Here is a 26177-nt window from a genome sequence, read left to right as displayed (position 1 = left end):
CAAACTAGCTTTGGCGCCACTCCAAGTCCAGCTGTGGAGGAACATTCATCATGGGAGCGGGCTCCAATCTCACTGCCCGAAATGATATTTTGACTGCTGGACGGCACGATGGCACAGTGGTTAGCACTGCTGCCTCGCAGCCATGATGTGGAGATGCCGGCGTTGGACTGGGGTAAGCACAGTAAATAGTCTCACGACACCAGGTTAAAGTCCAACAAGTCCCGTTGGACTTTAACCTGGTGTTGTGAGACTACTTACTGTGCCTCACAGCGCCAGGGACCCGGGTTCGAATCCAGCCTCGGGTAGCTATCTGCGTGCATGTTCTCCCCATGTCTGCGTGAGTTTCCTCCGGGTGCTCCGGTTTCCTCCTGCACTCCAAAGACGTGTGGGTTAGGTGGATCGGTCACGCTAAATTGTCCCTTGGTGTCCAAAGATGTGTAGGTTAGGGGATTGGCCATGCTAAATTGCCCCTTCGTGTCCAAAGATGTGTAGGTGAGGGGGATTAAATACGTGGAGTTACGGGGATTATTAAGATGCTCTGTCAGAAAGTCGGCACAGATTCGATGGGCCGGATGGCCTTCTTCTGCACTATAGGGATTCTATGTATTTTCCAGGCAGGGCATCACTGGCAGCAAGCAACTATTGGGAAATCACGACTTGTGCTTACGGGCACAAAGAATCCCCCCACCCCCAGAAAAGCTGTGGGGGGCTGAATGTCAACTGGAAACATCAATATGGAGGAGGTGGATCCAGGCTGATGGAACCAAGAGTGGTGGGTGGAATTAAGATTCCAATCAGCCATGATCGAGCTAAATAGTAGTACAGACTAGAGGGGCCAAAAGACCCACCCCTGTTCCTAACCCGAACCCCCACTTCCCCTCCTCCCGCCACTCCCCACCTCTCACCGCTCCCCCCCACCCCCCAACCTTTGTGTGCAACTACCCTTGGCAGCAGAATAATGCATGGCGTGTTGCATGCTATAATGCTCCCACCTTAACATCAAGTCTGTCCTTCCATCTACTGTGACCAAATACCACGGGACCCCTGCTTGCACCATAATCAAAGGGAGAATGCTTTATAAATGATGATTTCACAAAAGTAGGTTCGGGTCACTGTCTGCGTGGAGTTTGCACGTTCTCCCCGTGTCTGCGTGGGTTTCCTCCGGGTGCTCCGGTTTCCTCCCACAGTCCAAAGATGTGCAGGTTAGGTTGATTGGCCAATGCTAAATTGCCCCTTAGTGTCAGGGGATTAGCAGGGCAAATATGTGGGGTTACAGCAATAGGGGCTGGGTGGGATTGTGGTCGGTGCAGACCCGATGGGCCGAGTGGCCTCCTTCTGCAATGTAGGAATTCTATGGTATCGTCATGAGGTCTGTACGGATGGGGATACTTTGCCCCCCGTATCTATGGCTACAAAATAATGCACATTTATGCATTAATCCCCCTAACCTACACATTTATATTTTGTGAAGCTGTTCTGCAATTACGCACGAACATATTTTACAACATTATTCATTGCTACGTTAATTTTTGCTTACACTAACCACAAGGTGCTTGCAGGAAAAGTATAACTCAATGACCAGGCTTCTCATTGGCCCTTTACTGAACATGAGTTGGGGGGGGGGGGAAGACGTGTGGGGGCGGGGCAGGGACAGACAGTTTGTTGGATCTCCGCTTTCAGGCAAAGACCATCCCCAACAATAAAGAGGACAGCCATTTCTCTCTGATGTTCAATGGTCCCAGCATTGCTCTGTTCCCCTGCATCACTCTCATTCTGGGGGTGGTGGGTCTCCAAACCTCACTGGACGTCTATATCGACAGGGCAGTTTCAAGAGCACCGCAGAAGATGGACACCCTGCATTAAGTGGTTCACCTCCAGACAACTCAAATCCTCTAAAATATAGTTTTGGTTCAAGTCACAGCGTGGGCAGGTGCAACCTCAGTACTCAGGAAGTGGCCCGCTCGACTGTCACCCCTGTCAAAGGACTCCAAACCTATCCTCTCCTCCGCCAACAACCCTTAACAATGGTATTTACTATCTACAGGACACCCTGAAGAAAATCACCCAGCTTATGTTGACAGCAGTTCCCACCTCTGTGACCTCCACAACAGGAAAAGGGCAAGGACAGCAACACTGTCGAAACTTCCAAGTCACGCAGCATCCTGATCTTGATCATCTTTCGCCATTTTTGCTTTGGTGCCGGGGTCAAAAACCGGGAATTCCCAAACTACCATCACTACAGAAGGGTCAGGGCTTGAATGAACACTGGCCATCAAAACAGTGGATCATTTACAAAGACATGCCTTTATCACCAGTCCCTTGTCTCGGGGTTATGGCTGTAATCACTTGCCAGTGACGCCCACATCCCCATGAAAAATACAAGAAAGCTCCAGACAACTGCTGTTAATATGGTGCTGCACGGATGTGCCAGTCTAAGGGGATTGACATAAGGAGTTGAATAAAGGACACATCCTCCGGTGCAAGAATTCAACGAGTTCTCAGTATGCTAGCTAACATTTCTTCCAGCTACCAATGGTGCCCAGAACAGATTAACTGGTGATTTATTTATTGGCTGTTTGCAGAATTTTGCAGTGTGCAAATTGGCTGCTGTGTTTGCCTAAAACAACAAGTGATGACACTTCATTAGCAGTGAAAAACTGTGCAATGTCCTGAGGACATGAAAGCAGTTTCACAAATACAAGCTCCTTCCATCCTCCCCAAGAGGCCCTCTCTAACCGACTACCACTCGGTTGGATTATAGATCAGGCAGTTTTTTCTCATTCTCTCGCTCATTACTGCATTAGTAATCCAAATGCCTGGACAAGACCAGAGAATTAGAGCTCAAATTCAAAAGAGAAAATGCTGGAAAATCTCAGCAGGTCTGGCAGCATCTGTAAGGAGACCCTTCAAAGGATCATCTGGACTCGAAACATCAGCTCTTTTCTCTCATTACAGGTGCTGCCAGACCTGCTGAGATTTTCCAGCCTTTTCTCTTTTGGTTTCAGATTCCGGCATCCGCAGTAATATGCTTTTCTCAAATTCAATGGTGTAACCATCACTGAATCCCCTACTGTCAACATCCTTGGGGTTACCATTGACCAGAAACTCAAGTGGGCTCACCACAAAAACACAGTGGCTACAAGAGCAGGTGAGAGGCTAGGAATACAGCAAGTAACTCACCTCCTGACTCCCCAAAGCCTATCCACCATCTACAAGGCCCAAGTCAGGAGTGTGATGGAATACTCCCCACTTGCCTGGGTGGGTGCGGCTCCAACAACACTCAAGAAGCTTGACACCATCCAGGACAAAGCAGCCCGCTTGATTGGCACCACATCTACCCTCCACCACCGACGCACAGTAGCAGCAGTGTGTACTATCTACAAGATGCACTTCTGCAATTCACCAAAGATCCATGGACAGCACCTTCCAAACACACGACCACTTTCATCTAGAAGGACAAGGGCAGCAGATACATGGGAACATCATTACCTGCAAGTTCCCCTCCAAGCAACTCACCATCCTGACTTGGAAATATACCGTCATTCCTTCGCAGTCGCTGGGTCAAAATTCTGGAATTTCCTGCCTAACGGCATTGTGGGCAAACCCACAGGACATGGACTGCAGCGATTCAAGAGGGCAGCTAATTCATCACAGTTTGGACTTGTGGCGCAGTGGCTTAATGCCCCGGCCCCTAAACCAGAAGCTCTGGTTTGAGTCCCACCCCAGGATTTGATGCCCGAGGAAGGCGTGTTTGTAGTGCAGTCGGACAGGTTTGGGCAAGATCTTACCGGCCGTTCACGCCACGCTGCTGCTGCAGCGAGGTCGGAGAATTTGGCGCCCAGGCAAATCTCCATTCACCGCGGCGGGATGGGAAAGTCCCGCCGGCGTGATTGGTGGAACAGTTTGGCCGTTGAGTAGCAACCTGCAAACGGCGAGAGCAGGAAGAGGTTCCTGGGCAGCCACGCTCGATGCGGTGTGGCGTCCCCCAAGCTACAAGCTTCTGGCGACAGACTAGTGACCTGCTCAGGGAATAACTAGCGATGGAAACAAAATGAAAGTTTGCCTTAGTGCACCACTAGGTGCGGGGAGAGAATTAGAATTAGAATACAGACACAAGCTCCAAAATAAGAATGACGATTTCCCCCGATCACAATCACCGGTGCATGATTTTTGCAATCTGCTTTGCAGTACGGGTAACAGCTATTCAAAATAAATCTTCAGTAGGGTTCATGCTTTTCACCTTGTTAACCAGATCTCCAACTGCACCAACCTTCGCTCACACTCCTCAATCAACATTTACCATCCAACTTTGCCAGGGTAATTGTCACAAAGGAGGGGCAGGTTCTGGCCACTGGAGAAACATTTTAAATAAATATTATTTATGTAAATTTTTGGGAAACATATTCGCACCGGTGCCCGTTGACTGCCTGTTCACCAGCAATGTAGTAGCACATTTGCAAGGAGTACGTCGAAGCACGTAAGTGACTTCAAAAATTCAGAGTCTATTCCCACTGGGATCCTCATATGAAAGTTTGTTAGTGTCACAAGTCGGCTTACATTAACACTGCAATGAAATCACTGAAAATCTCCCAGTCGTCACGCTCCGGCGCCTGTTCGGGTACACTGAGGGAGAATTTAGCATGGCCAATGTATCTAACCCGCACATCTTTTTGACTGTGGGAGGAAACCGGAGCACCCGGAGAAAACCCACGCAGACACGGGGAGAATGTGCCAACTCCGCACAGACAGTGACCCGAGCCGTGATTTGAACCCAGGCCCCTGGTGCTGTGAAGCGGCAGTGCTAACCACTGTGCCACCATGCCGTCACTGTTTCCAGGGAATTAATTTCCAAGAATACATTGTGTACATGTAGAATTATCATGACATAAGACAATTGATAGATGAAGGTCAGCACAGAAGTTCTTTCTCCAGAAGAAGGGGGAGGGTGTAATCTACTACATACACTTAAGATTATGAGATGAATTGTCAAGGTGCATTACAGTGGACCCAGGTTCCAGTAATTATAAGAAAGTGGTTAGAATGTAGAACTCGCTACCACAAGAAGTATTTGAGGTACGCAAGATTGACTCATTCAACTCTAATCTTGATGGACAAATGAGTGTGAAAGGAAAAGATGACCATGAAACCATTGTTGATTGTCGGAAAAACCCACCCGGTTCACTAATGTCCCTTTAGGGCGGGAAATCTGCCGTCCTCACCTGGTCTGGCCTACATGTGACTCCAGAGCCACAGCAATGTGGCTGACTCTCAATTTTGATTTGATTTGATTTATTATTGTCACATGTATTAGCATACAATGAAAAGTATTGTTTCTTGCGCTCTATACAGACAAAGCACACTGTTCATAGAGAAGGAAACGAGAGAGTGCAGAATGTAGTGTTGCAGTCAAAGCTAGGGTGTAGAGAAAGATCAACTTAAAGCCAGGTAGGTCCATTCAAAAGGCAGGGAAGAAGCTGTTTTTGAATCGGTTGGTATGCGACCTCAGACTTTTGTATCTTTTTCCTGATGGAAGAAGGTGGAAGAATATCCAGGGTGCATGGGGTCCTTAATTATGCTGGCTGCTTTGCCGAGGCAGCGGCAAGTGTAGACAGAGTCAATGGATGGGAGGCTGGTTTGTGTGATGGATTGGGCTACATTTACAGCCTTTTGTAGTTTCTTGCGGTCTTGGGCAGAGCAGGAGCCATACCAAGCTGTGATACAACAGAAAGAATGCTTTCTATGGTGCATCTGTAAAAGTTGGTGAAAGTCGTAGCTAACATGCCAAATTTCCTTAGTCTTCTGAGAAAGTAGAGGCGTTGGTGGACTTTTTTAACTATAGTGTCGGCATGGAGGGACCAGGACAGGTTGTTGGTGGTCTGGACACCTAAAAGCTTGAAGCACTCGATCCTTTCTACTTCTTCCCCATTGATGTAGAACAGAGGCATGTTCTCCTTTACGCTTCCTGAAGTCAGTGACAATTTCTTTCATTTTGTTGACATTGAGGGGGAGATTATTGTTGCCGCACCAGTTCACCAGATCCTCTGTCTCATTCCTGTACTCTGTCTCGTCATTGTTTGAGATCTGACCCACTACGGTGGTGTCATCAGCAAACATGAAAATTGAATTGGAGGGGAATTTGACCACACATCAAAGATGTATAAGGAGTATAGTAGGGGGCACCGGTGTTGAGGACGATTGTGGGGGAGGTGTAGTTGCCTATCCTTACTGATTGTGGTCTGTGAGTTCAGAAGTTCAGGATCCGGTCGCAGAGGGAGGTGCCGAGGCCCAGGCCATGGAGTTTGAAGATGAGTTTCGTGGGAATAATAGTGTTGAGGGTTGAGCTGTAGTCAATAAATAGGAGTCTGACATAGGTGTCTTTGTTATCTAGGTGTTCCAGGGTTGAGTGCAGGGCCAGGGAGATGACGTCTGCTGTGGATCTGTTGAGGCGGTAGGCAAACTGTAGTGGATCCAACTGCCCTCCAAAATGGCCTAAGAAGCCACTCGGCTCACCACCACCTTCTCAAGGGAAACTAGGGATGGGCAATAAATGCTGGCCAGCCAGTGGCCCCCACGTTCCACGAATGAATAAGAAAATTATGATGTGTTGCTGTTAGAGAAATTTGTTGGTAAAACACACTAAACCTGTCACTGTGCCACAACTAATTACTGATACAAATCATTTCTTTAAATTTACATTTCAAGTGGAATTCTCCCAAAAGATTTCTCAGTGTTGTGCCCAGTGAGAAAACTGGTGAGATTCCCATTGGATGGTTTGTTGCTAATCAAACCCACACTTCGATTTTTGTTTGACGTGAGGACCTAAAGATGCCAACAAGAGACTCCTTGGAGATCAGGGCACCCCGATTTCCAGAAAACCCTACACCACTCCTGCCCCCTCCTCACTGACAAAGACCATCCCCCCACCCACTCAATGGCATCAGGAACCCCCCTACTCGCTGATACCCTCCCTCCCCCAAAGTGAGCGACCCCCAGGGTCACCAAAGGCCCTAACGTGATTTCATAGAAAATAGAAGCAGGAGGAGGCCATTCGGCCCTTCGAGTCTGCTCCACCATTTATTTTGATCATGGCTGATCATTGAATCCTTTAGTCCCAAGAGCTGTATCTAATTCCTTCTTGAAATTACACCACGTTTTTGGCCTCAACTACTTTCTGTGGTCGTTAATTCCACATATTCACCCCACTCTCTGGGTGAAGAAATTTCTCCTCACCTCAGTTCTAAAAGGTTTACCCCTTATCCTCAAACTATGACCCCTAGTTCTGGACTCCTCCACCATTGGAACATTCTTTCGGAATCTACCCTGTCTAACCCTGTTCGAATTTTATAAGTTTTTATGAGATCCCCCTCACAATTTAAGCCTGAACACAAGGGTCGGAGAGTTGAGTTCTTCATCTGGATGTCAGCCACGCAGAACCAGGAGAAGGAACAACCAATTTAATGTGTGCCCGTTTGAAACGTGGTAGTGCCTGAACTTGTTCCTGGTGCTCCTCAGACCTGGCATCCTCCAAGGCCCTGTGGCCAGCCTGGTATTAACAACTGCCCAGCCAAAACATTCTTGGAAAGTGATTCACTGGAATAATGTGAGGATCCCGGTGGGAACGAACTCTGAATTTTTGAAGTCGCTCATGCGGTTTGAAGTCTAAACACTCCTTGTCAATGTGCTCCTACATTGCCAGCGAACAGGCAGTCAATGGGCACTAGTGCAAATATTTTTCCCCAGAAGGTGAAAAAGGAATGAGCTGGGGACTCCATAATCTAATCTTGGGGCCCAATTGTTGACAGAATTGCTCATGTTTTGGTTTTGTGGTTGTGACCTTGTCTGAACCTCCCGATTAGATTACACATGAGTAACTCCCACACAGCTCATCATTATCCCTCAGTTAGACTGGCATCTGGAGTGAGCACACTGTGGGAGGGCACGGGTTCAGTGTAACCATTACACAAAAAAATCCATCAATTCAATTTTTGATCGTGCTTTACAGCACAGAAACAAGCCACATGGCCTAACCATGGGCGGCACGGTGGCACAGTGGTTAGCACTGCTGCCTCACAGCGCCAGGGACCCGGGTTCGATTCCCGGCTTGGGTCACTGTCTGTGCAGAGTCTGTATGTCCTCCCGGTGTCTGCCTGGGTTTCCTCCGACTGCTCAAGTTTCCTCCCACAGTCCGAAAGATGTGCTGGTTGGGGTGCATTGGCCGTGCTAAATTCTCCCTCAGTATACCTGAATAGGTGCCGGAGTGTGACGACTAGGGGATTTTCACAGTAACTCCATGGCAGTGTTAACGTAAGCCTATTTGTGACACTAATAAATAAAGTTTAAAAAAATCATGCTCGGGGTGAATAACGATGATGACTGACATATCATTTGGAAGCCTCATCTTCCATTCAAAATGCCCATCCCTCTCGCCGTCTCTGTTGCGTCACCCGCTCCACGCTTAATGGCGTGAGGATGGCAATTCCCAAACCCAAAGGGAGCAGCGCTACATGGAGATGCTGCCTGAGGGAGAAGGAAACTGGCTAGAGGAATCACAGGCAATGGGACAGGAGGCTAATCCATTGCCTGGGGTCCTGCCAACGGTGGCAACCTCTGCAAGCATAAGAACATACGAACTAGGAGCAGGAGTAGGCCATCTGGCCCCTCGAGCCTGCTCCACCATTCAATAAGATCATGGCTGATCTTTTCATGGACTCAGCTCCACTTACCCGCCCGCTCACCATCACCCTTAATTCCTTTACTGTTCAAAAATTTATCTATCCTTGCCTTAAAAACATTCAATGAGGTAGCCTCAACTGCTTCACTGCGCAGGGAATTTCATAGATTCACAACCCTTTAGGTGAAGAAGTTTCTCTTCAACTCAGTCCTAAATCTGCTCCCCCTTATTTTGAGGCCATGCCCCCTAGTTCTAGTTTCACCCGCCAGTGGAAACAACTTCCCTGCTTCTATCTTGTCTGCAAGGCAGGCTGTTCCAAATCCCTGGCCATATTAGTACAGGAGCTGCGAATCTCCCAAGATTGATGGATATGTTCTTTGCTTTTATGAACAAATTGAGCCGAATTCCTGGCTGGATACGCCACACGACTAGTCACAGCTGCTTCAAAAATATCCGAGTTGCAGCCTCGGAATCTCCTCACAACCGCACAAATTCTGCTTTCCCTTTTTGCAGTCAGGATCCAGTTTCCTTTTAAAACTTTAATCTGGTACTTAAAAATAATTGTCGATTTAAAATAGCCATGATTTCCACTCCACTTCTTTTCACCCTTACCTCGAGGCAAAACTCACTGGGCGGGAGTTTTCAGCCGCGCTCGCCCCAAGGCCGGAGAACCCCCGCCCAAGGTCAACGGACCTTTGCGTGATCAGTGTCCCGTCCGCAGCAATTCCCGTGACGGGCAGAACGGGAAAACTCTGCCCACTGTTGGAAAGGGTGGTGGAGGCAGAGGCCCTCATAACATTTTAAGAAGTATTTAGCTGCGCACTTGCGATACCAAGGCTATGGATCGAGTGCAGGAAAATGGGATCAGAATAGTTGTGTGGTTTGTCTTTGACCAGCACAGAAGTGATGGGCTGAAGGGCCTTTTATTGTGCTGCACACCTCTACGACTCTCCGCTCATTTCTGCCTATACACAATTTTATGTATTCGAAATGGAATGGAAAGTACAAACAAATTTTGCCTCAGATTCTTTTTGTAAAGATGATAGCTTGCGGCAGTTTTGCAAGAACAGAATAGTACAGTAATCGAGCGTGTGTTAATGTAGCATACACAGTGCCAATTGTCCATGCTTTAAATCAGCATGTCTCCCTTGCTGAGCTGCTTGGTACAGTATTAATACTATCACACATGCAAGTCTGTTAGTGTTAACAAGGCGGCTTAGAGGAGCCCCACTCCTGCTCACAGTTGGTCAGCCAGGCCTATTAGGCACCAGGAATTTTCTTTTTTCCGAGGTTTGCTTTGCAAAGGATTTCGCAAATCAATATGGAGCAGGGAAGATTAAAAAATCCCACCGGAGGAAACAGGGACAATTTTATCAGAGGCTTCGGAGGTAATTTTACTTTCACATTCAAAATAGTGTTGCCAATTATGATTCTGGGAGAGTCATCAAAGGCTTGGAGGGTGGACAGATGCAGAGAGAAATAGGAAAAAATGGGGGGGCAGGGGTGGTTCTGACTCCACACTTCTCTCAAACATTTGAGTTCATTCTCCCTTCTACAGATACACGGGATCAGTTTAGCTCAGTTGGCTGGTTCATGATGCTACGTTACGCCAACAGTGCGGGTTCAATTCCTGTACCGGCTGAGATTATTCATTCTTCTCAATCTTGCCCCTCGCCTAAGCTGTGGTGACCCTCAGGTTAAACCACCACCAGTCAGCTCTCTCTCACACACAGTGGCACAGTGGTTAGCACTGCTGCCTCACAGCGCCAAGGACGCAGGTTTGATTCCCAGCTTGGGTCAATGTCTGCGTGAAGTCTACACGTTCTCCCCTTGTCTGCGTGAGTTTCCTCTGGGTGCTCCAATTTCCTCTCGCACTCCGACTTAAAAAGAACAGCCCCATAATCATCTGGGATGATGATGACTTTACCTTCACTGCGGAAACAACTGGCTAGATTTTTTTTAGTTTATTTATTAGGATCACTAGTAACCTTACATTAACACTGCAATGAAGTTACTGTGAAAATTGCCACACTCTGGGACACAGGGAGAATGTGCAGACTCCACCCCTGGGAATTGAACCCGGGTCCCTGGCGCTGTGAGGCAGCAGTGCTAACCACTGTGTCACCGTGTCGCACAAGATGTATTAAAACAAGAACATGTATCACCCACAATAAGAATCATTTTATCTCCCAGTCCTTTCCTTCCTCAACCAACTGCCAGCTGAATAAAATAGTGCAAATTAACTGCAAACCAAAAGAGAAAATGCTGGAAAATCTCAGCAGGTCTGGCAGCATCTGTAAGGAGAGAAAAGAGCTGACGTTTCGAGTCCAGATGACCCTTTGTCAAAGCTTTGTCAGAGCTTTGCCAGCATTTATTGCCCATCCCTAGTTGCCCTTGAAACTGAGTGGCTTGCCAGGCCATTTCAGAGGGGAGTTGAGAGTCAACCACATTACTATGACTCTGAAATCACACGTAGGCCAGACAGGGTAAGGACGCCAGATTTCCTTCCCTAAATGACATTAGTGAACCAGGTGGGTTTTTTCCGACAATTGACAATGGTTTCATGGTCATCAGTAGATTCTTAATTCTAGATATTTTTTATTGAGTTCAAATTCCACCTTCTGCTGTGACAGGATTCGAACCCGGGTCCCCAGAACATTAGCTGAGCTTCTGGATTAATAGTCTAGTGATAATACCACGAGGCCATCACCTCCCATCAATCTTGACACGTCATAGGGTTTTACATGATGACGCAGTGAGCGCTAACATCCTCAATGACAGACATTGGCCGAAACTCTATCCCGTCCCAACCACTGAGTCAGTGGCAGGATGGGACTGATTACAGGTCTTGCATTGTGGAGCTGAATTTCCCCAGCCTATGCGAGATGTGCTGGAAGGTTGGCAGGTAAGCAATATAGCTGGGCGGAGGCATTAGGAGAGGAGTCTGACATCTTCCTGTCATCTTGGAATATTGCCAGTGACAGGATCCATTGAGTCACACATAGGCCCACGGGTTAGGGATGCTGCCATATTTCCTGTTTCAGGAAAGTCCGCCACTGCCTTGAGGAGTCCGTCAGGTAGATTCCCAGGGTGGAGACAAACATACAAAAACAAACACCGCTCTGGTTCCACCCGTGGACCCCCCCAATTTGGGAACTCTTGGGCTAGGTTGTTTTTCTCGAGCTCGGAGGTGGTTGGCATCTCTGCAACAGCCTCCCCAATACTCAAGCTAACCCGGCACAGTTTCAGAACCAAATCTGGGGCTTTTCTGTCTGATGTACGGGAGTGAGGACGCTTTCTCTTTGAATTCCAGGCTTGAATATGAACATGAAGCGCCACTTTGAATTTTCTTGTACTTTGCGAAATCCTTCCCTCAGAAAACTGCACATGAAATTTTAACACTCTTGAAATATTTCTCTGATGTGTATTTGAGATCAATCCCTTGACTTGTGGAAGTCCTGCAGGCACAAATCTTTTAATGGGGCGAGTCTCATCATGTAACCTCACACGCCAACCTTGGCTTGACTTGATCATCCACCTTCGGAATCAGAAGTTGAGACAGCCACAGGGAAGCTGGCAACTCGGAAACAGATCAGAATGTGGGGCAGGTACACCGAGTGCTGTAGGGTTGCTGCTTTACGTATATGCGTGATGTGGACTTGCCGGCGTTGGACTGGGGTGGGCACAGTAAGTAGTCTCACAACACCAGGTCAAAGTCCAACAGGTTTATTTGGTAGCACAAGCTTTCAGAGCATTGCCCTTTCAGGGGCAACACTCCGAAAGCTCGTGCTACCAAATAAACCTGTTGGACTTTGACCTAGTGTTGCGAGACTACTTATTGTGTATTTGCGGTTCGATTCCCAGCTTGGGTCAATGTCTGTGCAGAATCTGCGTGGGTTTCCTCCGGGTGCTCCGGTTTCCTCCCACAGTCCGAAAGACGTGCTGGTTAGGTGCATTGGCCGTGCTAAATTCTCCCTCAGTGTTACCCGAACAGGCGCCGGAGTGTGGCGACTGGGGGATTTTCACAGTAACTTCATTGCAGCGTGACAGCAATAAATAAACTTTAAAAAACCTTAAACATCAGTAAATTGAGCGATGAGGCAATTAGTACGGACTACATCCTTTCCAGTTTTTTCCTGTTCATGTTTTGATTTAAACTAAGAAAATGGAATGAGTTGGGGGCTGTGAACAGGATACTGGGATCAACTTCGGAACAGCTCGTCAGTGGTTGGAGGACTTGTCTCTGACACAAAGGATGTTCAATTTGGCAAAGTACCGGTTGGTAAATGAAAGCTGGGAAATGACGTGCCAAAACTGTGAGGAAAGGCGAGGGGGAGGCACTGCTTGGAAAGGGGAGGAGGGAGGCAGCACCAAACCTCTCCATTCTTGAATATACTATCCCCTCTTCTCCTCACATCCTCACCCAACCCCTCTCTTGCTGACTGGAGAATTGTGTCATGGGTGTTAATTAGTGTCTGGAACTGCACTGCTGTCTGTGTCATGGGCTTTGAGAGAGGCGAATCTAACTGGGGCTGGACATTGCACTGGGATCGATCAACACAGTGTGTAAAACGGGTCGTGACGCAACAATCAGGAATCGAGCGGGTGAGGGTTTCCCGAACTTTAGCCAGCTGCGGAATCCCATTGACCTCCCCAGAGTACTGGCGGAACGCCTGAGAAATATTCTTATTATACTGAAAAATTGATTATTATTATTGCTCAATAGCAGGGAGGCCTCCTTGACAGGAGCTCCTCGGCCTACAGTGGACACCCCCCACCCATGTCCAAGATGTAGCTGCCAGATTAACCATCCCTTACTAGCAGTGGTGCTTCAGAAGTCTGATTTGGCCACTAACGCCAAGAGACCCAAGGATGCTGTTGCTCACCGGAATAGCATCAACTCCCACTCCCACATTCAGCCCCAGCAATGGGACTTAACCCTCAAGGGAAAGATTTAGCCCCTAGTTCCAACTGATTGGCTATCAATCATTTTAATTATAGTCAGGATGTGTGGGGTCACTGTAAACTTCTCTACTGGGGTGAAGAAGGGAGAATAAGAGATGTAATAGTGACATCAGACAAGCTCCTGTGAAAAATAGGCATCGACTACAAAGGAAAAGTTGACTGCGTTATGACTTTCTATTGTAATAGAGCTTTATTGAGTGGGGTGTTTGAAAAGGACTCTGAGCCTCTGGTTGAAGTACCATCACAATATCAGTGTTCATAACCATATAGTTACATATTTTTTAAAAATCAAATGAGGATTGGTAGGCATGGTGACACAGTGGTTAGCACTGCTGCCTCACAGTGCCAGGGACCCGGGTTCAGTTCTGAGTCAGGCCCTGTCCCCCACCTTATCTCTGTAACCCCACACATTCACCCTGCTAATCCACCTAACCTACACATCTTGGGACACGACGGGACAATTTAGCCTGGGCAATCCACCTGAGCTACACACTTTTCGGACTGTGGGAGGAAACCGGAGCACCCAGAGGAAACCCACGCAGACACAGGGAGAACGTGCAGATTCCGCACAGACAGTGACCCGAGGCCAGAATTGAACCCGGGTCCCCGGCGCTGTGAGGTAGTGGTGCTAACCACTGTGCCACCGCACCGCCCATTGACAAAGTATTTGATCTTGGAGGGCACCACCTCCAAACTAGACCCCACCTTCACCAGGTAGGCACACTGTTCACTGGTGAGCACAGTAAGAAGTTTAACAACACCAGGTTAAAGTCCAACAGGTTTATTTGGTAGCAAAAGCTTTTGCTACCAAATAAACCTGTTGGACTTTAACCTGGTGTTGTTAAACTTCTTACTGTGTTTACCCCAGTCCAACGCCGGCATCTCCACATCACTGGTGAGCAGGCAGGAGTGAGAAACACGACTGACACAACTCAGGGTGGCACGGAGGCACAGCGGTTAGCACAGCTACCTCACAGTGCCAAGGTCCCCAGTTCAATTCCAGCCTCGTGTGACTGTCTGTGTGAATGGTAGCCATGATGTGGAGATGCCGGTGTTGGACTGGGATAGGCATAGTAAGAAGTCTCACAACACCAGGTTAAAGTCCAACAGGTTTATTTGGTAGCACGTAACCCGTACCTGTAACCCCTAAGACTTGCCTGGGCTTGCAAAATCTCACTAACTGTCCTGGCTGGAGACAATTCACACCTCTTTAACCTGTGCTTAACCCTCTCTCCACTTGCATTGTCTGCACCTGTAAAGACTCGATTACCTGTTAAGACTCACATTCCAACCATTATCTTGTAATTGAATCTGTGTCTATATGCCCTGTTTGTGAACCCAACTCGTCACTCACCTGACGAAGGGGCAGCGCTCCGAAAGCTCGTGCTACCAAATAAACCTGCTGGACTTTAATCTGGTGTTGTGAGACTTCTTACTGTGTCTGTGTGGAGTTTGCACATTCTCCCCGTGTCTGCGTGGGTTTCCTCCGGGTGCTCCGGTTTCCTCCCACACTCCAAAGATGTGCAAGTTAGGTTCATTGGCCATGCTAATTTGCCCCTTAGTGTCGGGAGATTGGCGGGGCAAATACAAGGGGTCACGACAATAGGGCCTGGGTGGGATTGCTGTCGGTGCAGGTTCAATGGGCTGACTAGCCTCCTTCTGCACTGTAGGTATTCCATGATTCTAACTCAACATGACAGGGAAGGCAACAGAGAGGCCAATTCTGGCGTGCTGGAGTTTGAATGCATTGTACAGAGGTACCAGGAAGCACGTCTCCCACTCAGGATCCGAGAATGGTCAGTTACAATGTTAATCGTGCCATTATAAGCTTACAACATGTGGAGGCCGCATATTTTTAAAGGAGAACATTCTGGTGCATGTCCTTCTCGATGGTGTTTGTTGAACCTGGCAGTATGATTTCTCGTCCCACTTACTCTGGTGCAGGGCAATATACTTATGAGCTAATCCTCAAGGGTTTCTTGTGACCTTGCCTCATTGAAACAGTCAACCAACTGGACTGGGTTTAATGTAGATGAGATTCCCCGTTGTGAAATGCCCTTGATCAGTGCCGGTTATAATGAGAGCATGCAGACTGAATGATGTCGGAGGAAAGTGAAATTTTATGGTGTCTCAAGTTTCAACATGTGGGGAAATGAGGCTACAAGATCCACTAACTTGCTTTCACATAACCCCTGCCCTGCGTAGGTAGCCCTTTAATAAAATGAGTTTTGCAGATCGCACGCCGCCACAGTATCAGACTTCTGAGACACATCCAACCACAGACATCCGCAGAGTCTAGGGTCAGGGGTTAAAGTTCGAGAGGTTAACATTGTCATAGCGTGACGCAAGCATAATAATTGAAGATCACACAGCACAGAAGAAGGCAAGCTTTTGTCTCTGGGCAGCAAGAGATTCAGCAATAATCTCCTTCAGATGAAAGGGAACAGTTGAAGTGCGAGCAAAGACACAGACCCAAGGACACAGCAAAGACCCTTACACAGGACTGGCTGCTGCCAGAAACTCTTTCTGCCTTCAGCTGCTCTGATTATCTGTTGAAGTACAAATGTTCAGCAGGTTGGAGGGGAACGGGTTACCTGGTAATAAACATTCATAGAATCCCTACAGTGCAGGAGGAGGCCATTCGGCCCATCATGTCTGCACTGCCTTTCCGAAAGTGCATCTTATCTCGGCCCACTCTCCTGCCCGGGATTTTCACAGTAACTTCATTGCAGTGTTAATGGAAGCCTACTTGTGATACTAATAAATAAATTTTAAACATTTTATCCACATAACCATGCACATTTATCATGGCTAATCAATCTAACTTACACATCCTTGGATACGAAGGGGCAATTTATCATGGCCAATACACCTAACCTACACATCTTAAAACTCTAAGGAGAGTCGGGCAGAGGGGAGAGTCGGGCGGAGGGGAGAGTCGGGCGGAGGGGAGAGTCGGGCGGAGGGGAGAGTCGGGCGGATGGGAGAGTCGGGCCGAGGGGAGAGTCGGGCCGAGGGGAGAGTCGGGCCGAGGGGAGAGTCGGGCCGAGGGGAGAGTCGGGCCGAGGGGAGAGTCGGGCGGGGGTGGGGGGGGGGGGGGGGGAGAGTCGGGCGGGGGGAAGAGTCGGGCGGAGGGGAGTGTCGGGCGGAGGGGAGAGTCGGGCGGAGGGGAGAGTCGGGCGGAGGGGAGAGTCGGGCCGAGGGGGTGAGTCGGGCCGAGGGGGTGAGTCGGGCCGAGGGGGTGAGTCGGGCGGAGGGGGTGAGTCGGGCGGAGGGGGTGAGTCGGGCGGAGGGGGTGAGTCGGGCGGAGGGGGTGAGTCGGGCGGAGGGGGTGAGTCGGGCGGAGGGGGTGAGTCGGGCGGAGGGGGTGAGTCGGGCGGAGGGGGTGAGTCGGGCGGAGGGGGTGAGTCGGGCGGAGGGGGTGAGTCGGGCGGAGGGGGTGAGTCGGGCGGAGGGGGTGAGTCGGGCGGGGGGGAGAGTCGGGCGGGGGGGAGAGTCGGGCGGGGGGGGGAGAGTCGGGCGGAGGGGAGAGTCGGGCGGGGGGGAGAGTCGGGCGGGGGGGAGAGTCGGGCGGGGGGGAGAGTCGGGCGGGGGGGAGAGTCGGGCGGGGGGGAGAGTCGGGCGGGGGGGAGAGTCGGGCGGGGGGGAGAGTCGGGCGGGGGGGAGAGTCGGGCGGGGGGGAGAGTCGGGCGGGGGGGAGAGTCGGGCGGGGGGGAGAGTCGGGCGGGGGGGAGAGTCGGGCGGGGGGGAGAGTCGGGCGGGGTGGAGAGTCGGGCAGGGGGGAGAGTCGGGCGGGGGGGAGAGTCGGGGGGAGGGGGAGAGTCGGGGGGGAGGGGGAGAGTCGGGCGGGGAGGAGAGTCGGGCGGGGGGGAGAGTCGGGCGGGGGGGAGAGTCGGGCGGGGGGGAGAGTCGGGCGGGGGGGAGAGTCAGGCGGGGGGGGAGAGTCGGGCGGGGGGGGAGAGTCGGGCGGGGGGGGAGAGTCGGGCGGGGGGAGAGTCGGGCGGGGGGAGAGTCGGGCGGGGGGGGAGAGTCGGGCGGAGGGGGAGAGTCGGGCGGAGGGGGAGAGTCGGGCGGAGGGGCAGAGTCAGGCGGGGTGGAGGGGGGAGTCGGGCGGAGGGGGAGAGTCAGGCAGGGGGGAGGGGGAGAATCGGGCGGAGGGGGACACGACAGTCGGAGGGGGACACGACAGTCGGGGGGGTTGGTGGAGGGAGCTAGGCAGCAAAGGGAGAGGGTCAGTGTAGCTGGGAAAGCTCCCTGAGTTGGAAGCATTGAGTGACATCAACTCATGCTGATGTGAACTGTTGGAAGCAGCCATGCATGCAGCAGTGCATGTCGTATCAGCTAACTGCGCGTGTGCCACTGTTGTGGGCACTGGGCTGATCACCGTCAGTTACTCTTTACACAGAGTAATTTGATGAAAATGGATATGACTGTGTTGCACTGGTAGAGCTCCCTTAACGAGGTAAAACTCCCCGAGACATTTCAAAGAATCGCTACCATGCAAAATGTGACACCGAGCCTCATACGGATTGGTGACAAAAGGCTCGGTTGACAAGCTTAATTTTAAACAGTGTCTTAAAGCAGGAGCAGGAAGCGCGTGGAGGGAATTACAAGCAGCTGACAGTATGGTTCAGCAATGCAAATCAAGGATACAGAAGGGGTAGAGTTGGAGGAGAGTAGAGATCGCAGAGTTAGGAAGAGGTGAAGCTATGGAAGGATGTGAAAATAAGGATGCACTTCCCGCTGCCTCGGAAAAGCAGCCGGCATAATCAAAGACCCCACGCACCCCAGACATTCTCTCTTCCACCTCCTTCCGTCGGGAAAAAGATACAACAGTCTGAGGTCACGTACCAACCAACTCAAGAACAGCTTCTTCCCTGCTGCTGCCATTGGACTTTTGAATGGACCTACCTTGTATTAAGTTGATCTTTCTCTACACCCTAGCTATGACTGTAACACTACATTCTGCACTCTCTCCTTTCCTTCTCTCCTCTGTACTCTATGAACGGTATGCTTTGTATAGCACGCAAGAAACAATACTTTTCACTGTATCCCAATACGTGTGACAATAATAAATCAAATTAAATGGGGCGGCACGGTAGCAGTGGTTAGCACTGCTGCTTCACAGCTCCAGGGACCTGGGTTCGATTCCCGGCTTGGGTCACTGTCTGTGTGGAGTTTGCACATTCTCCTCGTGTCTGCGTGGGTTTCCTCCGGGTGCTCCGGTTTCCTCCCACAGTCCAAAGATGTGCGGATTAGGTTGATTGGCCATGCTAAAAATTGCCCTTAGTGTCCTGAGATGCGTAGGTTGGAGGGATTAGTGGGTAGATATGGGGGTAGGGCCTGGGTGGGATTGTGGTCGGTGCAGACTCGATGGGCCGAATGGCCTCTTTCTGTACTGTAGGGTTTCTATGATTTCTATGATAAATTCGCATACGGAGGAACTGCTCAGTTGGACTTCCAGTGTCAGCTCTCCTTCCCACCACAAACCGAACAGACCTGGAATAAAACGGCAATATCATCCCACTCTCTTGAGCAACCTAACAAAATCCCTTTAACAAATGCAGAATTAAATGTTCAGGGCAATATCGGAAATATCTTTATGGCTTTATTTAAAGGACTAGAACAAACATTCCCACCCCAGCTGATCAAGCACACATTGCCAGCTGTTTAGCCTGACTGTAAAAGGCATCGGTCAAACTGCTGTCAGGAATCAATTAACCCAGCTACTCCATTCAAAGTTTACCAGGGTAAGCACTTCAGCCAGTAATTGAATCTGCGGCATTAAACAAACAGAATTTCAGGAGAGAAACTGCAAGACAAATTCTGACACAAGTGGCGTCCGTAAATCAGTTGTTTTTATGACTGGACAGATGTGTATTTAAGTACGGGTCCTGCAGCTGCTGTCAGCTGCAGTCTATATTTCAGAAAAGCTGCCTGCCTGGATTGCCGCACCGGATTGTGAATGAATGAACCCTCCGGCTTGGTGTCCAATCCCAGCCCCAATTCACGGTCCATAACAGGCGCTCAATGGAACAAATGGTTCGCCTGCTGGCAACATGTAACCAGGGAGAAGGTGCAAACTCCACACAGACAGTCACCCAAGGCCGGAATCGAACCCGGGTCCCTGGCGCTGTGAGGCAGCTGTGCTAACTACTGTGCCACCGTGCCACCCAGTAGTGCTGGGGGGGCTGGGGAATTGCCCAATAGAGAACTGCCATAGCTTGATGGGCCTTGTGGCCGCCTACTGTGCATCGCTGACTGAGCAACGAGTCACATGGTACAGTCATCCATTGAGCCATCAAGAGAACCCACGGTGGGGGTGGGGGGGCGGGGGGCACGGTGGCACAGTGCATAGCAATGCTGCCTCACAGCACCAGGGACCTGGGTTCAATTCCTGGCTTGGGTCACTGTCTGTGTGGAGTTTGCACGTTCCCCCCATGTCTGCGTGGGTTTCCTCCGGATGCTGCGCTTTCCTCCCACAGTCCAAAGATGTGCGGGTTAGGTGGATTGGCCAGGCTAAATTGCCCCTTAGTGTCAGGGGGACTAACTAGGGTAAATGCATGGGGTTATGGGTATAGGGCCATGGGTGGGATTGTGATAGGTGCAAACTTGATGGGCCGAATGGCCTCTTTCTGCATTGTAGGATTCTATGATTTAACCACCTTAGTTCATACAACTCCACCCCTCCCCTCTCAACAATGAAAGCATCAAACTGCCTGTTTGGACTACTCCAAGGTTTATCCTTCCCCCATTTGTCCTCACACCAATCTCGGAGCGCCATCACCGCGGGAGCTGTGGTAGTTCAAGTCAGGATTCCAACACTGGCCAGTTAAATTTTTTGTCCCACCATGAATTCCTTTTGCAAGGAAGAGAAATGTAATCAAAGTGAATTTGTACTGTTTTTTAAAAATACATGACTCACCAGGCAACTCACACAACTGCATCCAGCAGATTAATTTTTAATTCTTTGGAGAGACTCCAGGCCAATCCTGAAGGACTTGGCAACTCACAGTGGAAGGAAAAGGCTGACTACAACTTCGTGCAACTTGGGTTAATGAATGCAATCCTGCCGGCATGACCTACTTTCTAAGGACAAATAGCGGGAGGGCAATGGTGTAGTGGGATTGTCGATGGACTAACAACCCAGAACCCCAGGGTAACTCTGAAGACCGGGGTTCGAATCCCACCACAGCAGCTGGTGATATTAGAATTCAATAAAAAAATCTGGAATTAAAAGTCTAATGATGACCATGGAACCATTGTCAACCCATCTGGTTCACTAATGTCCCTTTAGGGAAGGAAATCTGCCGTCCTTACCCGGTCTGGCCTACATGTGACTCCAGACCCACAGCAATGTGGTTGACTCTTAAATGCCCTCAGGGATGGGCAGTAAATGCTGGTCCAGCCAGCGACGCCCACATCCCATGAATGAATAAGAAAAAATAGAAAACCTGAGGGTTAAGGACCAAGTGGGAGAAGCAATGACTTAAAAATTGTATTGAGGCTGCTGTTTATGCTGGCCGTGTGTTATCAATAGTGGATTATAAAAGGACTGAGGCGCTTGCATTTCTGCTTTCCCTAAATGCTGCTATTTCAGGTCAATTTTATCAAACCAGAACTCAGAATCCCAACAGTCCAGAAGGAGGCCATTCAGCCCATCGAGTCTGTACCGACCGCACTCCCACCCAAGCCCTATTCCCGTAATCCCACACATTTACCCTGCACGGTGGCACAATGGTTAGCATTGCCTCATAGTGACAGGATCCCAGGTCCAATTCCAGCCTCGGATCACTGCCTGTGTGGAGTCTGCATGTTGTCCCACGTGTCTGCGTGGGTTTCCTCCGGATGCTCCGGTTTCCTCCCACACTCCAAAGATGTGCGGATTAGGGTTGATTGGTCATGCCAAATTGACCCTAGTGTCAGGGGAATTAGCAGGGTAAATGTGTGGGGTTGCAGGATTGGGGCCTGGGTGGGATTGTGGGTCAGTGCAGACTCGATGGGCCGAATGGCCTCCTTCTGCACTGTGGGGATTCTATGATTCTATTCCCCCTGACACTAGGGTCAATTTAGCATGGCCAATCAACCTAACCTGCACATCTTTGGAAAACAGAGCACCCGGAAATCTACGCAGACACGGGGAAAATGTGCAAACTCCACACAGACAGTGACCCAAGGCTGGAATTGAACCTAGGTCCCTGGCGCTGTGAGGCAACAGTGCTAACCACTGTGTCACCGGCTTGCTTGTTATAACTGGGAGATTATAACAAGCAAGTAGGATTGGACAGGCTGGAACTCTCTCCTAGAGAAGAAAGTGCTAACCTGGGAGAGGTCCGTAAGATTATGAAAAGGTCTGTGGGCATAAATGTTAAATAAACATTTTCACTTGTGGAGGAGACCAAAACTCATAGCATTAAATGTAAGCTGATCTTTCTCTACACCCTAGCTATGATTGTAACACTACATTCTGCACTCTCTCCTTTCCTTTTCTTTGTACAGTATGCTTTGTCTGTATAGTGCGCAAGAAACAATACTTTTCACTGTATCTCAATACATGTGACAATAATAAATCAAATCAAATCAAAAAAGATAGCCATGAAAAAAATCCAACTAATAACTGGGAATTCAGGAGAAACGCCTTGGAGTTTTAAATTTATTCATTGGTGTCACAAGTAGGCTTCCATTCACACTGTAATGAAGTTACTGTGAAAATCCCCTAGTCGCCATACACTCGATCGCTTGTTTGGGTACACTGAGGGAGAATTTAGCATGGACAATGCACCCTAATCAGCAAAGGTCTGTTGACCTTGGGTGGGATTTTCCGGCTTTGGGGTGAGTGCGGCTGGAAAATCCCACCCTGTGTGTGTTTATGAGTAAGGAGTCTAACAACACCAGGTTAAAGTCCAACAGGTTTATTTGGTAGCAAACGCCACTAGCTTTCGGAGCGCTGCTCCTTCGTCAGGTGAGTGGGAGTTCTGTTCACAAACAGGGCATATACAGGGCATATGCCCTGCTTGTGAACAGAACTCCCACTCCATCTGACAAAGGAGCAACGCTCCGAAAGCTAGTGGCGTTTGCTACCAAATAAACCTGTTGGACTTTAACCTGGTGTTGTTAGACTCCTTACTGTGTTTACCCCAGTCCAACACCGGCGTCTCCACATCTGTGTTTATGAAACCTTTGTAGCTTCAAATGTACTTTGTCATCTATGTTAATCTTAAAACCTGTGTGTATATATGTTAAACTAAGGGGGGAATAAAGGAGTGTTGTATCATAATTCATTTTTTTTTCAGGTTTAATACATGTTTTATTTCCTTGTTATTAAAACCAATTAGCAGTCCTGTGACTCTGTTCCTCCATATTTGATTGAAAAATAGTAAAGGAGGTTGCGGTCTGTTGAGCCAGGGTTCCATTCTGGGATCTTCCTGTCCAGTTATAACATTAACTGGGGTCATAGCATTACACACAGCACACCAGCTAAGGTAAGCCAGGCAAGTGTTTTTGGGAGATTAAACAAAGAGAGGTGAGGGGAGAATCATTTGCAATACGAACACCCACACGGATCAATTTGGGTTAAATGGCCCCTTTCTGTTCTGTAGACTTGGTGTTACACAAAAAATAACTTCGTGCATGAGAGTGAGAATGGCAGATAGCGACACATAGATAGTTGGAAAAACACACACAAAATCGCAATTGTAAGTTGTAAGCTTGTTTTAAGAAGTGGCACAGTGGTTAGCACTGCTGCCTCACAGCGCCAGGGACCCGGGTTCGATTCCCCGCCTTGAGTCACTGTCTGTCTTGAGTCTGCATGTTCTCCCCATGTCTGCATGGGTTTCCTCCGGGTCCTCTAGTTTCCTCCCACAGTCCGAAAGATGTGCTGGTTTGGGTGCATTGGCCATGCTAAATTGTTCCTCAGTGTTACCCGAACAGGCACTGGAGTGTGGCGACTAGGGGATTTTCACAGTAACTTCATTGCAGTGTTAATGTAAGTCTACTTGTGACACTAATAAAATAAACTTAAACATTTCCTATTGGGGACCAGTCATCACATATTTCTGAGAGAATTTGATGATAAGTTTTTGGTTGAGAAAAATGTTGGAATCGATGCAGTTTCTTTAACCAATACTGCTGTATTTCTACATGAATACTTCCCAGAAGCTGAGTTACGGATAATGAAAGTTTGCAACCATCCTGTACGTTACAACATCTCCCCGAATGTCCCCCATGCTCCTCACACAGAGCGAGATAAATTCAAGGTGGTGTGAATGTTGTTTCCTCAACAAAGATGGATTTTGAACTGTTCCACTGATAAGAGAGCAGTGATGATAACAGGCCTTTCCCTCACGGGCACGCTCAGGAAATCCTAGCAGATGAACCCAAGGGCAAATGGAACAATGATTCTAATGGGGCTTCACCGCTAGATAACCAGGGCTCAAAAGGTCACTAAAGGCTGCAGTCGAGTAATACAGGAACAGGCCATTCAGCCCCTCCAGCCTGGTCTACCAGTTGGATCATGGCTGACCTGAAGCTTTAAAATTTATTTATTAGTGTCACAAGTAGGCTGTCATTAACATTGCAATGAAGTTACTGTAAAAATCCCCTACTCGCCACACTCTGGCGCCTATTCATTTAAAGTTTATTTATTATTGTCACAAGTAGGCTTACATTAACACTGCAATGAAGTTACTGTGAAAATCCCCGAGTCACCACACTCCGGCGCCTGTTCGGGTACACTGGAGGGAGAATTTAGCATGGCCAATTCACCTAACCAGCACGTCTTTCAGACTGTGAGAGGAAACCGGAGCACCCGGAGGAAACCCACACAGACACGGGGAGAACGTGCAGACTCCGCACAGACAGTGACCCAAGCCGGGCATCAAACCCAGGTCCCTGGTGCTGTGAGGCAGCTGTGTTAAGCGCAATTTCATTTACATGTCTTTGGTCCCCCCCCGGATACCATCAACTAATGAAAATGCAACAATCTCAATCTCGACAATGTAAATTGGCCCAGTGTTATGTACAGAGGTTAGTTGAAGGCAAGGTCAAAAAAGAAACTATTGAGAGAGCTTCGATCCATTCCCAATTTGGTAACAGAATTGCAAGAAATAGATATTATATACAGTTTAGTTCACATAAACACACTTAAGTTTATGCCATTGAGGAGAATGTGGATGGTGCGGAGGCCTGGAATATTTCTCTCTGTATCAATAGGTCATTTTAAAAAATTCATTTATGGGATGTGATCGTCGCTGGCTGGGCCAACATTTATTGTCCACCCCTAACTGCCCGACATTTCAGAGGGCAGTTAAGAGTCAATCACATTGCTGTGGTAGGCCAGACCGGATGAGTACGGCAGATTTCCTTCCCTGAAGGGCATTAGTGAACCAGATGGTGGTTCACTAATGGGTCTCTGGGTTGATTACTAGTCGAGTGACAATACCACTACGCCCCACTAAGACACCACGTTAAACAATCATTCCCTCCAGTTACAGCTACAAGATGCACTGCATCAACTCGCCAGGCTCCCTCCAAATCCAGCAGTCCTGCCACGCAGAAGGACAAGGGCAACAGACAGAGGGAACATCACTGCCTATAGGTTTCCCTCCTAATTATCCATTCCCTCTGGGTCACACAATTCCCTTCCTAATAGGACTGTGGGTATACTTAATACATAAGGGCTCACCACCACCTCCCCAAGAAATGGGCAACAAATGTTGGCCTTGCCAGCAATGCTCAACCCCATGAACAATTAAAAAAACCCTAGGGTGACCAGTTCTAGAGGATATGTTTCAGGAACTTTCATCACCTGACCAACTATTGCGTCTTACACTTATATATCTTATCTGTCTTTGCCAATCAAAGGGAAAGCGAAAATACTTGCCATTACTTGATTGGATGATTCTTGACTTTGAGTCAATCAGCAGCAATATTTTTCTAACTAATAAACAACAACAAAGTGAAAGACATTTTTTTTTAAATACAAACCCACTCCATGGGTTTTCACACAAATCAAATCAAAGTCACTCATAGCAACGTCCGGGGGGTTAACCTTTAACTCCAGCTTAAAGTTTATTTACCAGTGTCACACGTAGTCTTACATTAACACTGCAATGAAGTTACTGTGAAAATCCCCTAGTCGCCACACTCCGGCGCCTGTTCGGGTACACTGAGGGAGAATTTAGCACGGCCAATGCACCCTAACCAGCCCGTCTTTCGGACTGTGGGAGGAAACCGGAGAACCCGGAGGAAATCCACGCAAACATGTGGAGAACGTGCAAACTCCCCACAGACAGTGACCCAAGCCAGAATTGAATCCGGGTCTCTGGCGCCATGAGGCAGCAGTACTAACCACTCTGCCGTCCAGACGTCAGGATAATCCAAAAGGATTAGCAAACCCTAACCACCCCCAGCCCGGGTTAAGACTGCCAGCCACTCTGTAACACCACTATCTATGTTCCATGGTCAATTGAGCCGGAAGGACAATGTTAGATATTGTGGGTTGAGTCCAAAGGGTGAAATCCCCAGAATCGTCTGATAATGA

The 26177-nt window shown here is 48.9% G+C and overlaps 1 protein-coding gene across 1 annotated transcript in view; it reads right to left on the bottom strand.

The window, feature by feature from the left end:
* The window catches only part of agrn (agrin), a 582383-nt gene that overhangs the window by 411953 nt on the left and 144253 nt on the right, over nt 1-26177 (bottom strand). The window lies entirely within an intron of this gene.

Source organism: Mustelus asterias, chromosome 22 (assembly GCF_964213995.1).
Source record: "Mustelus asterias chromosome 22, sMusAst1.hap1.1, whole genome shotgun sequence".
NCBI classification, from domain to species: Eukaryota; Metazoa; Chordata; class Chondrichthyes; order Carcharhiniformes; family Triakidae; genus Mustelus; species Mustelus asterias.
This window is presented reverse-complemented; position numbering and strand designations above follow the sequence as displayed.